The sequence below is a fragment of the Plectrocnemia conspersa genome, unplaced genomic scaffold (assembly GCF_051122295.1).
Source record: "Plectrocnemia conspersa isolate PC_06_02 unplaced genomic scaffold, ASM5112229v1 ptg000005l, whole genome shotgun sequence".
Taxonomy (NCBI): domain Eukaryota; kingdom Metazoa; phylum Arthropoda; class Insecta; order Trichoptera; family Polycentropodidae; genus Plectrocnemia; species Plectrocnemia conspersa.
In genome coordinates this window covers 12,535,428-12,557,321 of record NW_028277169.1, presented here as the reverse complement: position 1 = coordinate 12,557,321, position 21,894 = coordinate 12,535,428, and the positions used below count along the sequence as shown (strand labels likewise).

At 29.5% G+C, this 21,894-nt stretch overlaps 1 protein-coding gene across 4 annotated transcripts in view; it reads right to left on the bottom strand.

Moving 5' to 3' along the window:
* Positions 1–21,894, bottom strand: part of LOC148234885 (E3 ubiquitin-protein ligase mib1-like) — a 660,035-nt gene that overhangs the window by 533,465 nt on the left and 104,676 nt on the right. The window lies entirely within an intron of this gene.

The following is a 21,894-nucleotide window of genomic DNA, read 5'->3' as shown; positions in this document are numbered from 1 at the left end:
GGCGGAGCAATTGCATCGTTTCTTTGACACACCCACGAAATGTGTTTACACCTTAACCACAGCTTTTGAACAAGATAAACTTGCAGCGATTCGCACTAATGTGGAAATTAGATACATAAAATAATAAAATCTGATGTTTTTGCTCATTTTTTTGTTAAAAAACCGAACATAAGGTAGTACAAATCGAAGTGGCCAGAATTGTTTCTCCAGCGATCGTTTCTAAGGTATAAAATAACAATAGTATTTTGTGTACCGTAAAACGCATGGTTTCGCGTATTCACAGAGCTAGTGTTCTAATTTATTCGTATTATTTAATTATTGAAATAATCGAAATATTTAAAAAAAAATGTTTTTACCGATATTAATTAGTGCAAAAATCAATTAATTACTCTCATATTTGTTTAAAAAAGAGAATTATATAAAATATGAATAACATAATGCTGTGCTAATTATTGATCAGTGAGGGCGTCAAAACGAAAATGCCTAATTTATTATTTACATACTTATTGATCAGGAAAGGCATTTATTTTTTTTAAAGTCGCCAGAATTAAGATCAGCTGCGATTGAATTAGGTAAACAAAATTGATGGAACATTTTAAATACACAATTTTATTGAATTTATTGTATATACAACAGCTACTAGTGTCTGGAAAAAAATTGATATACATAAAGATCGGATTTGTATCGGCGTTTATTTCAGACAAATACAAAAACATAATTTAAACTTCACAAAAAATTGCGACGGACGGTTTTTGAGATAAGCGTTAAACAACAAATAAAGGACACTTATTCAATATTTTGTTTCGTGCAACGAGCGAATTCGGCGAATTTCGGTCATAGTAGACACGTGCAATAAACATTTTATCACAATTTTTTTCGAAGATGTAAAGACATATTTTTATTGAGAAGAAACGTATCATTGTCTCGCATTTCGAAACAAAATAAAGACGCATACAGAACCATTGATTTTGGAACGGCATTAGTCACTCGGGTATATCGAGAAAAAATGACTTAAAAAAATTGTTTCATTCTAAGATTTTTTTAAATTACATTTGAGATAGTAAGAACAATATTTTATGAATATTATATTCGAGCAATTATTCAAACGATTGAGAAACTCTACATAGAGCGCATCCTTTCCAAACAAAGGTTAGTTTTTTCAGTACTTATTTATGCTTACGAGTGATTAAAGTCTCGGGACGGATGTGCTAATAGGTGGTTCGTGAAATATTAACAATTTTTAATGTATTTGCTTATTCCAAGATTTCTCTTTTGTTGTTATGCTTTACTTTAAAAATAAGTTGGTTTCTATTCGTATTATTTTTAAATGCTTATTAAATTGACATATAAATGAATTGTGAAAGTATTTGAAACCATTACAGATTTATTGTATGAAAATCCAGATGCGTTTAATTTAAATAGATATTGAATAACTTGTGCTCAAAATGATTCTCATTTTGAGCACAAGTTACAGCGCTAGAAAATTTATTTTACTGGTAAACATCTGCATTAATGTACGATAGTTGGGTTTTTCATAAATTGCCTACTACAAATTTGATTTTCTGCGATAAAAATATAATACGTGTACCTTATATATCCATAATATGTCGGCTAATTACAAAGAGAGAACGCTGCATGCAAATAAATATAAAATAATTTCAGCATCATTAACTTCTGGAATTTTGAACAAGCAAGTGCTCAGTATGCACTTTTCACAGGCAACAGAAAATCAGCACTAACAGATCGTTATTATTTTTGCCGCAATCTATTTGGTAAATGAGTTTTTATAAATGGAATATGCACAATTTTACATTTACGACAATTAATTTAATGCAGATCAAATAACGAAGAATGGGGCAAACGGGAGGTTCTGTTCATCTCCTATCGGCGGATTTATTGTATTTAAGTCAGGTCCACTTGAAAGCACAAATTGAGTATCAAGCGATATTTATAAGCGATTGGAAGACGAGCAGAATATCAACTTCAATTTTTGAGGCCTAGCAGTTACATAATATCAGCCGTGAGTTAATTTTAGACTTGAGATCTACGTCATAAACGATCCAGTTTTGTCTTATTAATCTGAGTAAATTACGGCTGACATAAATAATTGTAAACATTGACTTTATAAAGTACCGCAAGAGTTTGTATTGGTTTTCGGAAATTAGCTTAACTCTGCGCTGTGAGCTAAATTAATATTTTTTTTGTAATAACAAACAACAAATCAAAAATCAAATAAAGTGCTTTAATGTCTTAAATACTATTTTGAAGTAATCCAACTCGAGCGTAAATATTAAAAACATATAGCGTTTAATGACAAGAATTATATAAACTAACTAAAAGTTAAGTTTTCGAGGAAAGAACTATAAATATCAAACTCATGAAATTCTACTCTCAAAAGTGTATTATGAGCAAATTATGAGCAAATTACTATCAGAGTTTTAGTTATTATATATATATAATCGCCGTAACCATCCAATAAGTACAATTAGAACTCCTAATTGTTCTCTAAAACGGCTTTGACTGATTAGTTTATAATACAGTGTGTTCTTTTCATATTAAAATTAATATTAGTTTACAAAATTTCACAGTATACCAAATTAGTTTTTTCCTTACATTTTTTAAAAATTAAACTTTTGATATACATATTTTATGATTATACTTTAAAGGACAAACAAAATAAGTCTGTAGGATCCTCTCCCCATTGCAATATGTGTAAACTTGCCGGCATAATGTATGTATGGGCTGAGAGGGGCGCATGTGAACAACGGTTAAGCTACAATAAGCTCTCGTCAATTATTCAAACGGCAAATGTGACGCTGCTATTAGCCGAAGAGTGACAAGGGCCGTTCTTTAAACACTCCCTGAGCGACTACAATGTATATATAAACATATATTTAATTCAAGTATTAAGAAATTAATTTCCTCAACTTCAAAGTCAAGTAGTAGCATTTTTAACAAGCCACATATAAACCAATCGCCTTTATCCTATATTTATAATCAATTAATATGTCGAAAATTTATTTTATAATATAATAACCCTTTTAAATATATTTAAGCTCAGATTAGATGATCAAGTGGACTATTTAATTAATTTTTTTATTGATATAAAATTGCATAAACGATGCTGTAGTTAAATCACAGCGTGCTTTCTATTTATATACATATTAAACTGCGAAAAAATAATATTAAATACATTTTATAAATGCATCAGTCACAAATAGCTAATATATTTTTATTTAGTGTGACAATGAAAACTAATAAAATTATTTTATTTTAAATAGACCATAAGAAAAAAATATTTTCACATGTATTTTAAGCCTTACATGTAATAATTATTGCTTTATTGTAACATTAAGCAAATATTAATAAAAAAAATATTTTTTTTTTATCCTATAAATTACAAAAACAATACATTTAGTGTCATGTTTTTATAATTGAGTTTTCGATTGCGTTAATACGTCATCTCTTTTATTGCTGAATTATTAAAAAGATATTATATTACAACTCGACTTAATCTAAAAAATCTAATGAAAACACATAACGAGAGAGTTTCCCTAAAGGTCTTGACGTAGGCGGAAGGTTTTTGTTTTATGAATATTTAACATAGCGCAAACGGTATGAAATCGTTCTTAATTAAGGTTGAAAATTCCCAATTTCCCTTTCGCAATAATATATTACCGCAACATAATCTAGATGAGGAATTCGGCGCAGCGGCTCAATTTCGCAAATACCGAGTTAACTTCTTGCTGACGTCATGCTTTAACGGTTAAATAATATCAGCTATTAATTAACACTGCGTGGGTTGTCTTGAACCCGTTATTTGAACAAACGGGTGACACTTGTCGATTTGCTTTTTGAGCTGCTCTTAGAAACATCCATAATATTTATTATGTATAAATTTATAAATAAATGAGATGTGACATTTTTTCATATTAAAAATTATTCACTAAATATTAACACTTATTCCTGCGTTTTTTTTTCAATCCGCAAAACATATTTGTAATGCACTAAACTTTGTCTAATAAAGATTTTAATTCAAGTTGATATTTTTTATAAGTCTTCCTTCCTTTAAAAAATGTTTTGCACCTGCATTAAATTGAGTTACATTATTCCCATAAGCAATATACGAAAGACCCCCTGCTTTACCGTATTTTTATAAGTGTAAGCAGAAAAAAGACGCAAAGGATCATATCTAGTGAATATGGTTGCTGTGGTATCACGACGAGGGATCGCAATACCAGTATTACAAAATGAAATACCAATAGAACCGAAAAAATATTCTTATTTTTTTATGAAATCCGTACATATAATATTATTTGTTAAAAATAATATCACAATGGCTTAGAACTACGAAAACGACGATGCCCATATTGCTTGAAAGCAAAAGCGTAGAATAAAATGTTCAATATAGGGGATCAACTTTATTGCCTCCACTACACTCTCTGAAAGTTGTCCGAACCGAAGCTGCAACTGAAGTCGGCCGAGATCTACGACTTCGAGTAAGCGCCCACACTGTCGCGAATCTTATATGCCCACGCGCTTCGCAGCGTGAATGACGTTTGGACGGCGGCTTCTGTCACGTACAGCCGGCATATCGAAAAAAGTGCCAAATAATCACAATTTTTAAATTGTCATATTATTAAAATTACGCTACTGATAATTATAAAAGTTTGTGTAAGCACTCACCAAAACAATATCAATGAAAACTTTTCGGTCGTAAATACTCAATTTACGCAAAATAACACTAATTATTTTTAAATTATTTAATTATATATGAAAAAAATATAATAACGATATCCGTTAGAAAAATATACTATAAAAAATATAATTAATCTCTTTTGGTGCCCTAAAATATTCAAAGATGTCAGTAAGAATGTGTTGAAGATCGAGTTTTATAAAAGCATGTTAACGTGTGCTGTAGGATCAAGTCTCCAATAAGCATGTGGTATTATAACTTGACCACGTGACCTCGATGCAGCGCTCGTCATGCGTGTTAACCATACGCGCATACTGAAATTGAACCTAGTTACTCGTTCTATCGCAGTTTGCGAAGCACCATATCATTATATCTCTTACTCTCATCACTTAACACGCAAGAGAGCGAAAGGGGCAGTATATCACCGCTCGCGCTCGAAACAGCTTTGACTCGGAAATATGCCGACAATGTTCGGAGGCGCTCGAAGCTGGCTATATCGACTGAATTATCCCCACTTTACCGCCGGTTCTCGGTAACCTCGGACAACTTCAGAGAGATTTTAGAGCAGGCAGAACCGAACTCGACCGAAGTAGCCCACTATATTCTCCGTCCTTGGCCAACCTTGGCCATTTTCCAGAGAATGTAGTGCAGGCATAATAGTTTTACCGCAGTGAGATATCAAAGTGAAATAATATTATCTCATTTAGTCTAAGAGAGTCGAAATATCAGCCCACGCATCCTATGCAAAAAATCACACCGGTCGATATTTCAGCACAAATTATAAAAATTAAATTTAGCTTGTTAGATATTTTTGTATTATTTTGTATGCGCGACGGGATATAAAAAAATACAAAATAATATAAATAAAGGGGAAAAGGAATGTTTTTTTATATATTTTTTTCTTTCCTTAATAAAATAAAGGGAAAGTAAAGTGAAGGAAGAAAGGAAGAAGCATCGATACCCAGGTAAATGACTTTATGCCAAGGAACTGGGAAATAAAATATTAGTCACTGTAAAACATGAATAAATTTGCTTTATCTCACGTAAATCAAACGATATCTAGCAGTTCCTAGTAATTTTGTTATGTAACAGGGAAATGACCGCGCCCTTATTTATCATAAGGAAAGCTGGCGAAGTGAAAAAAATTACGAAATTCTTTCCACTATTTGTAAATTTGTATCTTTATTCAGACACCCAAATAATCCACGGAATATTCTTTACTAAACATTGGCTTTAAATATTAGCAATAAGTAAGTCTTAATAATTATATTTAAATAAAAAAATATTAAATAAAACTGCTCGAAAAGTATGTTTTTTTAAAAAAAAATATTTTAAAATAATGTAATGTAATTTTTTCTGTTACCAACTAAAGAAAGGTTGTACTAAACAATATATTTAAAATTAGTAATAATTAGGATGTGTTGAAGGGTGTATTTTTAAATGAAACTTGATTTATGCTTCATCAATATTCGACTGTCAAACAAAAACTATGCGTCAAATATGGCTAACAATTTTCATTCGCATCGCAAATAGCAAATGTTTTTCATCATGCTTTGTATATATGCATAAAAATACTTACTTACATATATTGAACCATCTTTTTGAAGCTATCGCCGAAAACATTTTTGTGTCTGGCGATTGGCTGAATGGCTCATGTGAGTGTCGAGTCTTTGCGAGCGTTGACGTCTCGGTCACGTGCAAGGACATGATCGCGTTTTCTTAGGGCACTCTACATTATACAGCTGGAAGTCACTGAGCATCGATTTATTATTTACGCCCCCAAGAATACTATAAATTACAATAGTTTATCTACCGTATTGTTTTAATGAAATTATAATAATAGTATTAAGTATAGTTGTACCTATAGTTGGCTGAATTTCATACATGTATAAATAAATTTTGTGTCCAGCAAGCGAGTCGACTCACACATAGCATCTTATTAATAGCGCAAAGGATCGATATCGATGCAAATATCCGCTTTCGACACGCTCCGGCGGTATCAACAGCTTAATATTTTATAGCAACAGGATAGTACCCGTACTGGTACTGCCGGATAGATAATGTGTCCCGTGAAAGTTAGCGGGTTATAGGGATAGTTCTCGGGCCGGGACGTGTCACACTGTAATAATTACGAGTGTCCGTTTACACATTTAAATTATTCACACGCCGGGGAACCCTTTATCTATCACACATCGTCTCCAAGTGATGTGCCGGGGTGGGTAGACGGCGTGCCAAGTCTCTCGTACCTAATAAACCCATTTACGGCACGACCAACTTTGGACCGAGCGTTTTCTACGCCATCGTGATGCCATTCGCCAAATTGGAAATTTCTGAATTCGCAAGTGTGCCGAATCAGGTGGCATCTGGGACTTTGGAAAGCATGTTAGGACTATTACTGACTTTTACTTTCACTTGATATAAGATAATTTTGGACAAAATAAGCAACCATATAATGTTAAATTATATTATATTTATAAATAGTATAAGTTCCTGTGAGCAGATCTAATAAGAGGAAGGGGGAAAGACGGGATAAATTCACGGGGCCCGACTCTGGAAAAAATCATAGCAAGAATATGTTCATAAAAAAAGTAAAAATTGACCTCAAATAATGAATCTGAACTATGCTACAGCTGTTTGAGATGTACCATGTACTAATGTATTTCAGGTATAAGTTCCTTCAACCCTTTTTATATATACAAAAAAAGGAGCGAAACATTGCCTTCAAAAGCATCTACTTTTCAGGTAGTACTTTCACAATAAACTATATTATCCAAAGAGACATATTGCAGTTTTTTGACGCAGCTCCGTTTGTGTTAAAATTTGTTTGCAAATTATTGCAAACGTTATTGCTTTTTGAACTTTTTAAAAATATAAGATATGAAAGAAAAAAATCAACAAATGGAAATTAGTAACAGTAAATTTAGGTATTTAATCTGATAATTCAGATCCAATACCCAAGGAAGTAGCATATAAATAACGAAAGATAAACAGCAAATAAATTATAAAAATTATCTGTAATTTAATAAAAACAAGATTTGATTCAATAAAATAAATAAATAATGCACTCAGTTTCATGTGCTTATTCCCAGAAGAAAATTTAGAAAAAACAGTCACGAATCTATCCCGAAAATATTTTTTAAGACATGTCATTTTAGTAAAATCATATCGGAATAAATTTTTATCAGTAAATATATATTTTTACCAGTTAAAATATTAATTATCTGGCATGTGCTAGTACAATTATATGGCTTTAACTTTTCTATATGTAATAATACATATATACTTATATTTATTTATTTATATTTTTTAGTTATATTTTCACTAGTGAAGTGCAAATATATTTTCACCAGTAGATATATATTTCTACTAACAAAAATATAATTTAACTGATAGGTGCCAATATGCTGCTCTAAAATGTCTATTAAGCTTAAATTGACAGTTGCGAAACGTCCGTTTGCTGCTCAAACCCAAACCTAATCTAATGAAAGTTCTGAAACTAATTATAGTTTTAGAATTTTAATTAAGTCCAAAATAAAAACTAATCCAACTCATCACTCAAATGAAAATAAGCGGAAGAATAAGTACAGACAAACATCGCATCTCACATATTGCTCCATAGTTTGTCTGCATTTTGATATTACACTATGTTTTAAAAATATGATATATATTTTTACCGATATTACTATGAACTTATAATATAAAAGCGCTGATCAAAGTATATTCAAATCGAATTTTACTCAATAAGAGAGCGCAAAAACAATTTGCCTCAGAAGACCGAAATTCACGTCAAAAGCAATAAAATCGTGTTGGTGCCGTCGCAGTGAAAACGCTCGAAAACGACCGATTTTATCAATTTTAATAATATTATTTTTTGCCAGCACATAATTGCTAGCAATAAAAACAATGTCAACAATTTTCAAATTATAAAAATATTAAAAAGATTTTTAAAAATCAATTAGCAAAAAAATCTACCTTATTTTTATTTATTGACTTATTATAATAATAAATTTAATAAATTAATATACATATATTGAGTAAAATAAAATATGTATATTAAATAAAAAATAATAATACGATACAATAAAATATATAATAATAATACAAAACTAATAATTATACTCGCAAGGAAAAAAGCTTGTTTCACTGGTATTATTTTGTCAGGTTTACTAAATCTAATCTTAAATAATACTTAATCTAATATATTTTCCATCCGTGATTTAAACTGAATTAGATCTTAAAAAAATAATTGCTTTTAATAAGTCAGCGTTTATAGAAGCTCTTAAATCAGATTTAATTATAAGAAATTAAGCCCGAAAAATAAACGCTCTTTAACGCACTCAGCGTGTTAAAGAAAATTACAAAAAGGAGTCGATCGATTTTTCCCGGCATTTAAATAATTAATAATGTTTTAATTAGTTTTTAAAAAGCTTTTTTTCATCTACAAAACTAAAGGGTAAAAATATGGATGTTAAAATATAAAAGATATGTACATATATAAATATCTAGAATGAATTATTGTAGTTCACGTCGAAAACAATAAATTATTAGAGTTTTGATATAATTTGTATAATCAATATTAGGTTTATCAATTTTCAAGTTTGAAGTATATTATTAAAATATATTAAAAACAAGTATAATAACAATAACTATATATTGAAAAATAAATTAAAATGAAATTTAAATAATTAAAATAAAATATTTTGAAATTGATTACATGATTGCATTTTCAGTGTACTTTTGGAGATTTTAATACACAAATATACTAATATTATAAGGAAGTTTTTTTTATACTATTATGTTGTATTTTTTTATGTCATTTTGATGTTTAAAGTATTACATTAAAAAAAAGAAAAGCTAAAAATAAGTTAAAGAAAAATTTAGGTAAAATTCAGCAGAATTTTTTTTTTTTTTATATTTTATAAGACTAGAATAGATCATTGTGGTTTTCGGTTCTGATACTATTTTTTATTTTATTACTTGATATTTACAAAAAAAAAATCAAGGTGTGTATTAACACTTAAACAAATTAAAAGACTTAAGAAACTAAAGGGGTTACGATCCTGCGTAAATTACCTCAAATTGGGTGAAAATTAAAACTATGGACACAAATAAAATTAAATAAAAAGCTAAAAAAAATTATGATCACTGAACAAGTCAATTTTAATCAGTCTTTTCTACTCTTCAGATGACATCAACTAGGAGATAAATATTTTAGAAAGAGTTCCTTGAATATGAGTTTACACAAATAGAAGAAAAATAACGGAACCGCAGTGTGTCTGTTTGAAAGTAATGACTGCAGAATCATTAAAAAAATTACATCTATCTTCCAAATCGCGGTATTACTTTTTAAATTAAGTAACGTTTGTTGAAAGATAAAGATTGGACAGCAACTTAAAAGTACATTCGATCAAACTTCAGCATCAAAGACTAGCTTTTTATATATACTATTGATGAAAAATTAGTTTAAACAGCAGCTTTTAAAACGGCATAGATTATATGTGGTCAAAAATAAGCCATAAATGTTTTGCAATTCAGCTTGACGAGATTTTAAAAAGAGACTTTTTTTCAACCTTCGCTTTGTTTTTGAAGTATTGTAAAAATATTCCTTTAGACGACATGAAATATAGTAATAAGTCAACTTATGAAACTCAAACAGCGATTCTCTAATTATTTTACAGAGATAGATTTACACACTGTCAGTTGGCTTGTAGTTTCTTTTGATGTAAAATTTCTGATGTACTAGTCGAGTTTCAAAGGTTGGCAGAGAGAATTCTTGAACTTTGAGAACCAATAATTAAATTTCAAATAAAATAAGATGTCATATTTTTGTATGTCAAGAGTTACAAAAGCTTTCAAAATTGCACATGAGGTGACAGTCAAGAGGTTTCTGTATTTTGCAACCACCTATTTTTTCCAACAAATATTTTCCCATTTAATGAGTACAAAAACAAAGTAGATAAATCGATTGGAACCTAATTCCGAACAAAAAAGAAAATAACAACTCAGTCTATAAAATATTTAAAACACGACAATATTTCGTTTTAGTAAATTGTACAAATTAGCTATATTCAAATATTTTGTCTGCAAAATCACACCCTTTCAGTCTCAAAACCCGAAAATACATTAAAGAATAAAAAGCCAAGATAAATCTTAAAATTTCATATTTAGTGTACAAATATATATAAAATATAGTATAAATTACACTTTATATATAATACATTATAATGTTAACTAATTCATATGAACATTTTGAGAAATAATTTATAAAATAAAACAAGTATTAATAACAAGATGTGTTCATTTTCTAATAAACATAATTAAGCTCCAATGAAGTCTAATTACAAGTCATATATTATAACTTGATTTTTACAGTGATATATAATAAAATTTGAGTACAATCGAATCTAATTAGTATGAAAATTTTAAGATAAAAAGCGTTTGATAAACGAGTTTTTATTTTTATTGAATTGAATAAAAGATTTCAAAAATAAAACATCTTGTTTCATCATATTTATTATTTCTGGGAATATTTATTTTGCATAAATTGAGATGTTTCTATTAATAAACTTGTTTAATGAAAAATATACAAAGTTAAATTAGCTTTAATGTTAAGTACGTCACAACCTTCAAAAATAAAGGTTAAAATGTGATATTCATCATAAAATATATTATGTATATTTTAGATAAACAAGAAATATTATTTTATTTTATTTATATAAAAATTGAAATTATTTGCATTTTTTTATGAACGGTGTTTAACGATAGATTGAAGTGCGCTGAAGTACTTTATAAAAATAATATATATGTGCTGGAAGTCAAAGAAAAAGAAAGCTTTACTTTCAAAACATTAATCGTATATTATTTACTATGAATCAAATATCTCACTTTAAATATAAATAAATTAATAAATATATATTTAAATTTATATTGTGTTTTATACGTAATCAAAAATCGATTTTTTTTATATATATACAACATCTAATTTCATATGTACGTAATAAATTAACTTTGCTATGTTTACTTTAGTTTTACATGAAAAATGGAACACCCAAACACCTAAAATACATAAAATTTGTTTATACGAACAACAAATAAGGGTTTTCGCGCAGTTATTTTAGCCTCCGCATCTCTGTATGTATTTCAATATATGTACCGAATAAAGAACAATATTTTTATTGTAAACATATACGCTGAAAAATTACGACAGTACACTATAAACAAGGTCCACGCCAAAAATGTAAATCTATATAGCCACAGCGGCCATAAAGTGGATGTACTGAACGAGCACAACACTCGGCGGATGGCACATCGTAAATTTTTGGAAAATATTTTTCATAAAAATGGAAAAACCTATTGTTTGCAATTCTTAGGGATGGATGAAAACGTTATTATCGCGAGCGGTTGGGTATGTGAATATATAAAGGCAACAGCGATAATATTATCTTATAGTAAGATGCGAGTAACATATTTGATGATTTTTGTGACGTGATTTAATAATAAATTTGAGAGAAAGTGAGCGGATTTGAAATGAGAAAAGTAATGTATTTATACATATACATAAAGTTAAATATTAAATTTACACAGTTTTGCTTATAAATCTGGTTTAATAGACATTGGCGAGAGGATGTAAAATTCAGGGGTTCGAATACGCTGACCCTACTAAAGTCGTCCCGTCCTCTCACACAGGACTGATCTCAATCTAAAATAGAGTCGAACCCATCATAAACCAACTTTCGAAATCACTTACGTCCGGAGCGCGAAGAATTCGCTTTATGATCCATAAAGATCCGCGGATCTTCTCGCGAGTGTCGGAGAAAAAACGGTAGGCCTTTATGCGAAAGTGATCCGTTTACGGCCCGAAAGTTCTGCGCCAGTTCACCATAAATATAAATCCTAAACACGAAAGTGCGCCATGGATAAGACACGTTCAGACGTCACGGCGAAAACAATGATAACTCACCAGAGCTATCTGCGAAAACGACCCGATCGTGAGCAAAGTTTGGAATAGCCTTCTAGAAGTTAGTGGCGCAAGTGAAGGCATTGACTCAAAGGCGAGACGGTAATTTTGTTGTAAAGTGTAATAAAAATAAATTTCATAATATGATGGGGAAGGTTATCACGGTTCATCTTGAAGAGATTGCAAGTAGGAGGTTGAGTGAAGTCTGAAGTTAGGGTATGAGGATGAATCTCTTTTCGGTTACATTGTGTGTGAGAAAATAATGGCATTCATAGATATATCTATTTCCAGATAATTGATAAATTGATTTAAGATTTGGTATACTATTTTGACGCAGAAGGGGTGTGACTTTGCAACCAAAATCGATACCGGAAAAGTTCGTTACAGTTTTTTTATAAACATATTTAAATTAGCACATACATATTTATAAAAATGAGCCGCTATTAGGCGGTGAAGTTGAAATAGCAGGTCTAAAAAGTTTAAAAATCTTTGCTGGAATATTGAGTTGTATTATTGTCGGTAGTGATTTTGTCGAGCAACCGAGATCTTTCATGATGTGTTCAGCTAGCGATACGTCATGCTTTCGTTTAATAAAATATTTAGTCGATTTTAATAATAAATAAAAAACGAAAAACTGCCTTTTCAGATACTATAACTAAACTAAACTCGTTTCAGCGTTTTCCCGAAACACAAAACACGTGCTCGCGCTTTGACAAAGGTCTAAGTTTGCCATCCATGTCTTATCTCGATTTCAATTTGTCCGCAAATGGAAATGGCTCGTGGGTTTTCTGCTTTGTTTGACGGGCCACGGAAGCCGATTGCAACTCCGGCCCCATTGTTTTAATCCCTGTCCAGCGCTTAGGGGCCCTCTTATTAGTGCCGCACTAGTTGCGTGGCGTAAAGCGATATTTCTCGATTAAAACCGGCCCGAACCAAGGGGCTAGTACCCTCGAGCTAATTTACAACTTTGCATCTAACGAAGAGCTTTCACAATCATATATATTTTCGTATAAACATGAAAGCCCTGGATAATAGAAAATAAAACTACAGTAGAAGTTGTAGATATTACTGCAGATCATGTTGGGAAGAGTTGCCATGTGACAACGAGAAAATACATCATTAATGATATCGCGAGAAAGATTAATTTATATGTCAACCAATAGATAATAGAATAGATATAAAATATACACAGTGCACCGCAAAGATCTAATTAATATTAACATTGAAAGCCTCGCGATTCAAATTAAACATTAAAATAAAATAATAATAATTTTCATAGGATAAAATTCACCAACATATAGTTTAACCCGTTGCGATCTCGGTGCTATGCTTAGACTTGAAAGTTAACCGAAGATATCAACGCTAAAAACATGCATTGGGATTTTTCAGCGCAAATTTATCCACAGTGATGCTCTTTCAACTACTTACACGATATAAGTACGATTTAATACTAGCAATACTAACGCTAAAAATATAAATAGTTGTATTAAAATTACTTCATAAAATATCAATTAAATTAAAATTAAAAATCAATGTCAAAAAAATAAATCTTTACAATTAAAAATGTGACGATATTCGCAATAAAATTCAGATCATTAGAAATGAAATGTGGTGGCAGTTAAAAATTAGCTAATATAAATTAATAAATATAAAATTTATCTTTGCAACACCATATAGCTGGTCTTTTAGATTAAAAAATTAAGATTCTTCGATTTTCCCCAGCAGCCAGGCTCAAATTTCGGGTAATACATTCAGAATTACCATTCCGGGAGTGCCGAGAACGGATTTGTATTAAAACTTTTTTAAAACGATTTTCATATTTAAAACCGACGCCGCGAAAAGCTAATTAGAAAGTTTCTGTCAGCGAACACGTTTAAAATCAGACTTAAAAATACGCAAAATAAAAATCTTACAACCGTTATAAAAAAGAAAAACTCTCATAAATAACTAGTATTAACAAATGGTTCAAACAGGGCGTTGGCTAATTAACTAGCTTCGTACTGTAGGTCTAATTATTCATAGTTAAACGGATTAGCCGAGGACACAGTAATATTGTCTGGCTTTGCAGGATTCCCCCGCAATATAATATCATACATACATATCATCGAATATTAGCACAAGAATCTTAACTGAATTGTTTAACGACGGTTTAAATTGTTTATATTTATCTTACATGAGATATACAGAGAGATTATAAAAAATAAGCAAAATAATCGATTTATCTTTCAGATTCGGATTTAAATTTTAATTTCAATCGAAAACAAATATAGATTCAATAACATATTTATAACATAAAAAGCTTAAATATTTAATTAATATAATATAGATATAGTAAGAATACAATATTAATATAATTCGAAAAGTTTGCTTGGAATCGAATTTAAATTTAATTTCTAGTTTCATTGAAAAACTTATCTGTGAGTTAAGCAAAATTACGTAAAAGATTTTTTTCGATTGGTTGCAAATTTGAATTTCTTCTTAAAGATAGTTTTATTTAATTTGAAGTCGTTCGCTTCAACTTTAAAATGAAATTACTTCATATATTATTTAATAAAATATCATTAGAAATACATATTGTATATACATATATTATACTAAAGCAGACTTTATATTTATACATTTTAATAATCTATAAATATTTAGTAGTCACTGTTAAATGTACATTTTTCTTAAATTTAATAACGTCAAATCAATATTATTAAGGAGTATGAATATTTTATAAGCGCTTCTGTTATCGGTATTTTTCGGTAAATATTGTTCTCCGTATAATTTTCATCTATTACTGAAAGACCTCGACAAGCAAAGTAAATAAATAATTCTTTTAGAAGGAAACTGGTATAAAAAAGTAAAGCATCCGGAATTGTTTCCCAAAATTAATCTTGTTTTTGCGTTGTTACAGTTGTTTTCGTTTTACGGAAAAAGTCGTTTATTTTATCATATTTGCATATTCTTAAAAACGAACTTTGTCTCGACTCTTAACTCAGACAATTATCGAAAACGTATAATAACCATGACGCAAAATATCAAACGTTTTGATTAAAAAAATATATCATATTTTGTTGATAAAATAATGATTAAATTTAAAATAGATGTTCAATTAATGTTTTCCATTAGACGAGTGGTATAACTCGCTGGCTATTGACTTTTAAGACCTGTGTTTTAATCACATATGGACATGTGTTTTTTAATTTCCATCGTATCTAAGAGTTATGATTAGTGAACAAAAAAGATGCACAACGGCAATGCACCATTTCACACAACTAATGACTAAACACGAAAATATATAATTTGCTAAAACAAATATAACGCAGATGTTAATGTAGCATATATGTCTACGATACTGTAACAACGATGTATTGAGTAACCGTCTGTCAAACCTATCTTGAAAAGCGGCTCGAATGAAAGTATGCGTTGTATCCATTCTACGGAATCTTACGATATAGTCCGCGCTAGACAGCCGAGTATCAATAGAGGTATCGATGGGCGGATTTTGGGGTCGAGGGGCGCAACACATAAAAGAAAACAATGGGGTCGTATGAAAAATCCGCCATCAAAATTGTGTTTACCCGCGCACACAGACAGGGGTTCGGGGGCCCCGAGAAAAGGTTCGCCTGCCCGCCCGGGCATAATGAATAAGTCACGTACAAACATTTCGTATATTATTTATACAGCTACGCATGTGCCATATAAGATGGCGTGAGGTGAATATGAAATCGCGTGTTTTCCCGCGGCTAATACGCAAAAGCAGACTCCTTCGACGATCTCCTAAGACACGTGTAAGCACGTGGCGTACAAACGACAATCCGAATTTACGCCCCGGCGACAAACGAGTACTCTTGTTTTCGACGACGAGATTGCCAGAGGAAGAATCGGGGGTTTGGTTTCCTTTTTATATCGACTTCGGTCATAAATCGAAATCATACAATGACGCGATTGTGATATATAATTTTATATAGTACATACATATATCTATAATATATTGAAGAGCAATATTGTATAGTTAAACGAAAATATGTTTTATTTTAGAGTAAGCAACTTCAGATATGATTATGAATATAAATTTAAATATAACTTTCTAAAAATACAATAATATATTAAAAATATACATATACTGATTTTAAAATTGAACAAACAAATCCAAACAATTTTTTATGAGTCAGTGAGACGCAAGGGATAAATTACTCCGGATGTAACCTGGTCCTTATTGTCAAGCATAGGCCCTTACCCACTGGCTCATTAGCGATCCATAGTTACAACACCCGATAGGTTCTGCATTATTAACTGTATGCCAACGAATTGCTCAACCTATGTTCTCGACCTAAGCCGTCACGATTAGAGTTGATGGTCTCCCGGCTAGGGATTGCAATAATACCGAAACAACGTAGTTTTATTAAATACGTTTTTTATTAAAAGTTAATTATTCAGACTTACTAATTGTTAATATTTATCACCAATGCTTAGTGGAGCATATTCCGTAGACTATTTAAATAAATTCGTGTCTGAATAGTGATAAAAATGATAAAAAAGGATTTTTCTTATGGAATACCTGCGATTTTTTTTACTTCTCCAGCCATCCCTATCATAAAAGACGCGGTGATTTCTTTCTAACATAGCAAAATTACTGAAATTAATCTAATATATTACTTTGATATTGACACGTCACGCTGATACAAAAATACCATACATGTTAAATTTTTTTTTTTTAATTTAATTTAAATTTTTTTTTAATTTAATTTTTTTTTAATTTAATTTAATTTTTTTTTTTAATTTAATTTAAAAAAAAATTTTTAATTTAAAAAATTGGTTAAATTAAAAAATCCCACCGACCGATATTTCGGCTGATTTTCTTGAAAAATTTACAGTAAAATATTTTTTTGTATATTTTGATCTTCTTGGACTAATAGGGATAATAAAACTGCTTACGTTAATTCCCTAAAATAAGTATCAATTTATTATACGCTTTTGCTTTCAAGCAATATGGGTTTCGTCACTTTCGTAGTTCTAAGCCATAGAGATTTTAATCAAATAAGATGTACGGACTTAAAAAATTGAATAAAAAATATTTTCGGTACTACCGATATATTATTGCAATCCCTACTTCCAGCATCGCTCTTTGTTGAAGACAAAAAGGTGCCAGGGATAATGACGGCTATGATCCAATAAAGTTTTAGTCGTCGATCAGAACAGAGGAGAGCTCACATTCTTCTTAGGCTCGACACTGGAATTTATATCCCCTGCTTCTTTTCAGCCGCCTTTACCATTTTAAGAATTCATGTTTTTTTGCTCAACGCTAAGGTTCCGACTTTGGCTACTCGAGAGAATCGAGGCTCCCTGAGACTACAGACTTTAGAGCTGCATCAACAAAGTGAGGCACTTATTGAAAGGTCAGCTATGATTAAAAGAACAACTGCCTCATCAGCGTGAATTAAATATATTTTTTTGCTCAAATATAAATGATTTGAATTGCGTCCCACAATTCCGAAAAAAATGTTGATATTCAAGATTTATATTAACGTAAAAAACGCGATCCATTCCCTGAAACCTATTATTTAATCAGTCATCGCATAAACTTGGTAAACTATATAGTTTCAGTGTAAAGTATATAGTAAAAGCATAAATTATACGTGTTTACTGTAGAGCCATTACGTGGCGACGATTATGTTTCGAGACGAGACTAATAAATTATCTGCACAAAACCAATGGGCGATAAAACAACATAAAATATATTGCGTGCGTAATAAAATATTGTAAGAGCATATATAATTAAATTAATTAATAAAACAGCGTTTTAAATAAAGTATCTTTATATGTTTTGTGGTAGTCGGAAAAATCAGATCTAAAATTGAATTGTTCTCCCAATTTGAGTCGAAACATATAGATAAAAATAAAATGTGTCCTCAGGGTAGAGAAGTCACGATTTCGTATTTCACCCCGAGGAATACCAATCAAGCAATCAGACGAACTGACCAATGTATTTTCTTTGGTTAGTGCAAACAAAATAATAATGTATTGGAAAAATAACTTTATTTTACGGTCACAAGATAATCATATCTTTCGATGTATATGATATTATAAAAACAGTTTTAAAGTATTTATGAAATACAAAATAAAGTTACTAATAAAATGTAAGAAAATGTGAAGAATAGTAAAATGTTTATTATAATTAATAAATTTTATTTCAAATTCCTTTAGGAAGCACAGACATTTTAGAATGGAATCGGCAAGTTTTTGATGGTGAGAAAATCCTCTAATGGCCTAAGGGCAGCAAACAACGACAGAATAGCAGAAATATGCTTATTTTTTTAGCCATTTATAAAAAACTGCAGATAATTTTAATCGCAGTAGATAGAAAATATATATTTATCCAAATGTTGTGACATCAAAAATTTAATATATAGGGACACAATAGTTTATTTAAAGCATAACTTTATATAAACAATATTTTAAATGTATTTTTATTGATGACGTCAAAAAAATTATACGTCAGGATGGTTTTCAATTTACTAATCCAAATATTTACATGACAATAAGATTAAAAATGGCTAATAATTTATGGTTATGAAGTATCGATTACTTTAGACCTTAGAAATTATCCATTTTATAAGTTCATCAGGAAAGCTTGATAATTAATATTCGAAAGGCGTTGTCTAAGGAGTATAAACCTATTTTTTGACTACAGAGTCTAACATAATTAGTAAGTAGAATTTAATAAAAGCATTTATTGATCGGTCCGATTTCGTCGAATAAATTTATTATTATTTTAGGAATATACTTCGAAATGTTTTACATTATATGAATGACTATAAATGTTCAACCATTAGAAACTGAACAAGTCATATGCTTTGATAAGAAGTGTTGATAAAATGTGTATATTTGAGAATACATATTCTTTTAATGAATCATGTACTTTTATTGATCTGTCTTATTTTTTTTAAAAAAAGGTTAAAATATAATACTTATTATAAGTAAGATTATTATTTTATTAATATATATATAAATAATTATAATAATGTAAACATGTTTTTAAGAATATTATGTTTTACATCCGAAAAACAATATTTTTTTAATCATTAATTTATATTTTGATTTTCTGTTTACATCGTAAAAATAAGGGTCAAAGTTTTTTTCGAAATTTTTATACCCATATATCATAAATCACGGCCGTATTTGTTATTTAAACATAAAATAGAGACCTATTTAATCAGCTAAAATTTATTATGGATACTCCATAATTAGAAATTTATGTTACACTTAAAAATATTCGGACCGATTATTTTATCGATATATTTTTACTACTGTGTTCAGCTACTAACTGTTCTATTTTTACATTTAAAATATATGTAGTTTGTGTTTTATATATATTTTTTACTAGATTTATTATAGTTTTGTGTTTAAATAGGTTATGTGTTTGCAATCACATTTTTCTTAAATTGTGGTTGGCTTATTTATAAACAAAAAAACTTGACCCTGTATATTTTCAATTATCAATCACTTTTACACTATTAAAATTGATTCAATTCAAGTTTTACTTTGTATGAAAGAATCTGATAACTGATTACTTTTACTGTGTTAACAGTTACAATAAATCAATAGTTATATTGTGCAAGATAGAAAAAAAGAAAAAAAATACTTTTCGAAAATTATTTCTCGAGACTTTCTCGAGAATAATGCCAAGAAAATATTTATAAAGCCATGTTTTGCTATAAAAATAAATCTGTAATAATCGTTTCAAAAAAGTGAATCCGTGCCAGATGTTTTAAAACATGCATGCTCATTTGGAAGCTTTTAATAGAGCTCAAATGTATTTGAATGTTAAAATATTATTAACGATTTTCTCAACAATTCTAATCGGCCTTATTTTTCTTTTGGTAATCTACACTATATTTTTAATCAGATATAAAAAACCGTACTAATTTAATGTGAAAAATACAAAAAAAAAGAGTAAAAACTGCGTATACTTTTTTTAAATTATTTCTCGAGACTTTCTCGAGAAAAATGCCGCGAAAATAATTATAGCCTTGTTTTTCTACCAACATAATTTTGTAATAATTGTTTTATAACTTTTGCGTTTTTTAAGCCGCTGTTTATAAAAGATGAGTCCGTACCAGATGTTTAAAAATATGCATGTGCATTTGCAGCTTTTAATAGAGGGTAAAAGTATTTGAATGGCAAAATATTGTTAACGATGATTTTTTCAACAACTCTAATCGGCCTTATTTTTGTTTTGGTAATCTACACCACATTTTTAATCAGATAAGAAAAAAATCGCTCTGCATGGAAATGGACAGATTGAAAAGAACTATATGGACTTTTCACAGAAATACGCCAAAAAATTTGCCTGCCATAATCTTTTTTAAATTAAAATTCATAAATTTTTCAAGTATGAAGAATAAAGAGTAGCAACATATGTTATTGATCATTTTTTTACGATTTAGGTATAAAAAAAGGGAGTCTTAATCAATCAATCGATCTATTCTGGCATTTCGTTTACATTACATCTTATGGAAGGCTTTTCACTGTTTTTTTAAATATATTAATAATAATATACTGTATTATAATAATCACATACTATGTAATTAAATATATATTTAATTCAACATTTTCTTTTTTAAATTCTCGAGAAAAAAAAACGTTAAAATAAGAATTGTTATATTGCATCTTGAGAATAATAAACATTAATAAACATAGTTGCAACCGAAATATTTTCACCTCTTATGAAAGTGGCACTACTTCATTGACTGTGATTTCTGAATCGGGTATTTAATGCCATATATTGTTGATTATATGTTTATTGGCCTTCCAGTGTATACCCTCTATTGCGGCATATTAAGAAAAAATAAATATTTGTCATGTCATGCTCGCTATATATTATTCTATTTATAAATCTACATTAATAACTATAAACCAGAACTGATTTTGTTCATTTTCGGTTTCTGTCCATTTTGATCAAACTGATAAATGATTAATAACGCTTTTTTATACAACGTAATAAAGATAACAAATTGTTGAAAAATATATAAATCTAATTAACTAATAGAACCATTAAAACAACAGTATGCTTATCCATTCATCTGACTTAATGATTAATTAATCCTTCGATTAACCCTCGAACTTATTACGTATTTAGAGTCCCTAGTACAACCGTAAAGAACACTATCATACACCTTCGTACCTCTATCAATTACCTTCTCGTACAAAGGTTCACAACCCAAAACGTACGTATAGGCTTTTATATAGCATA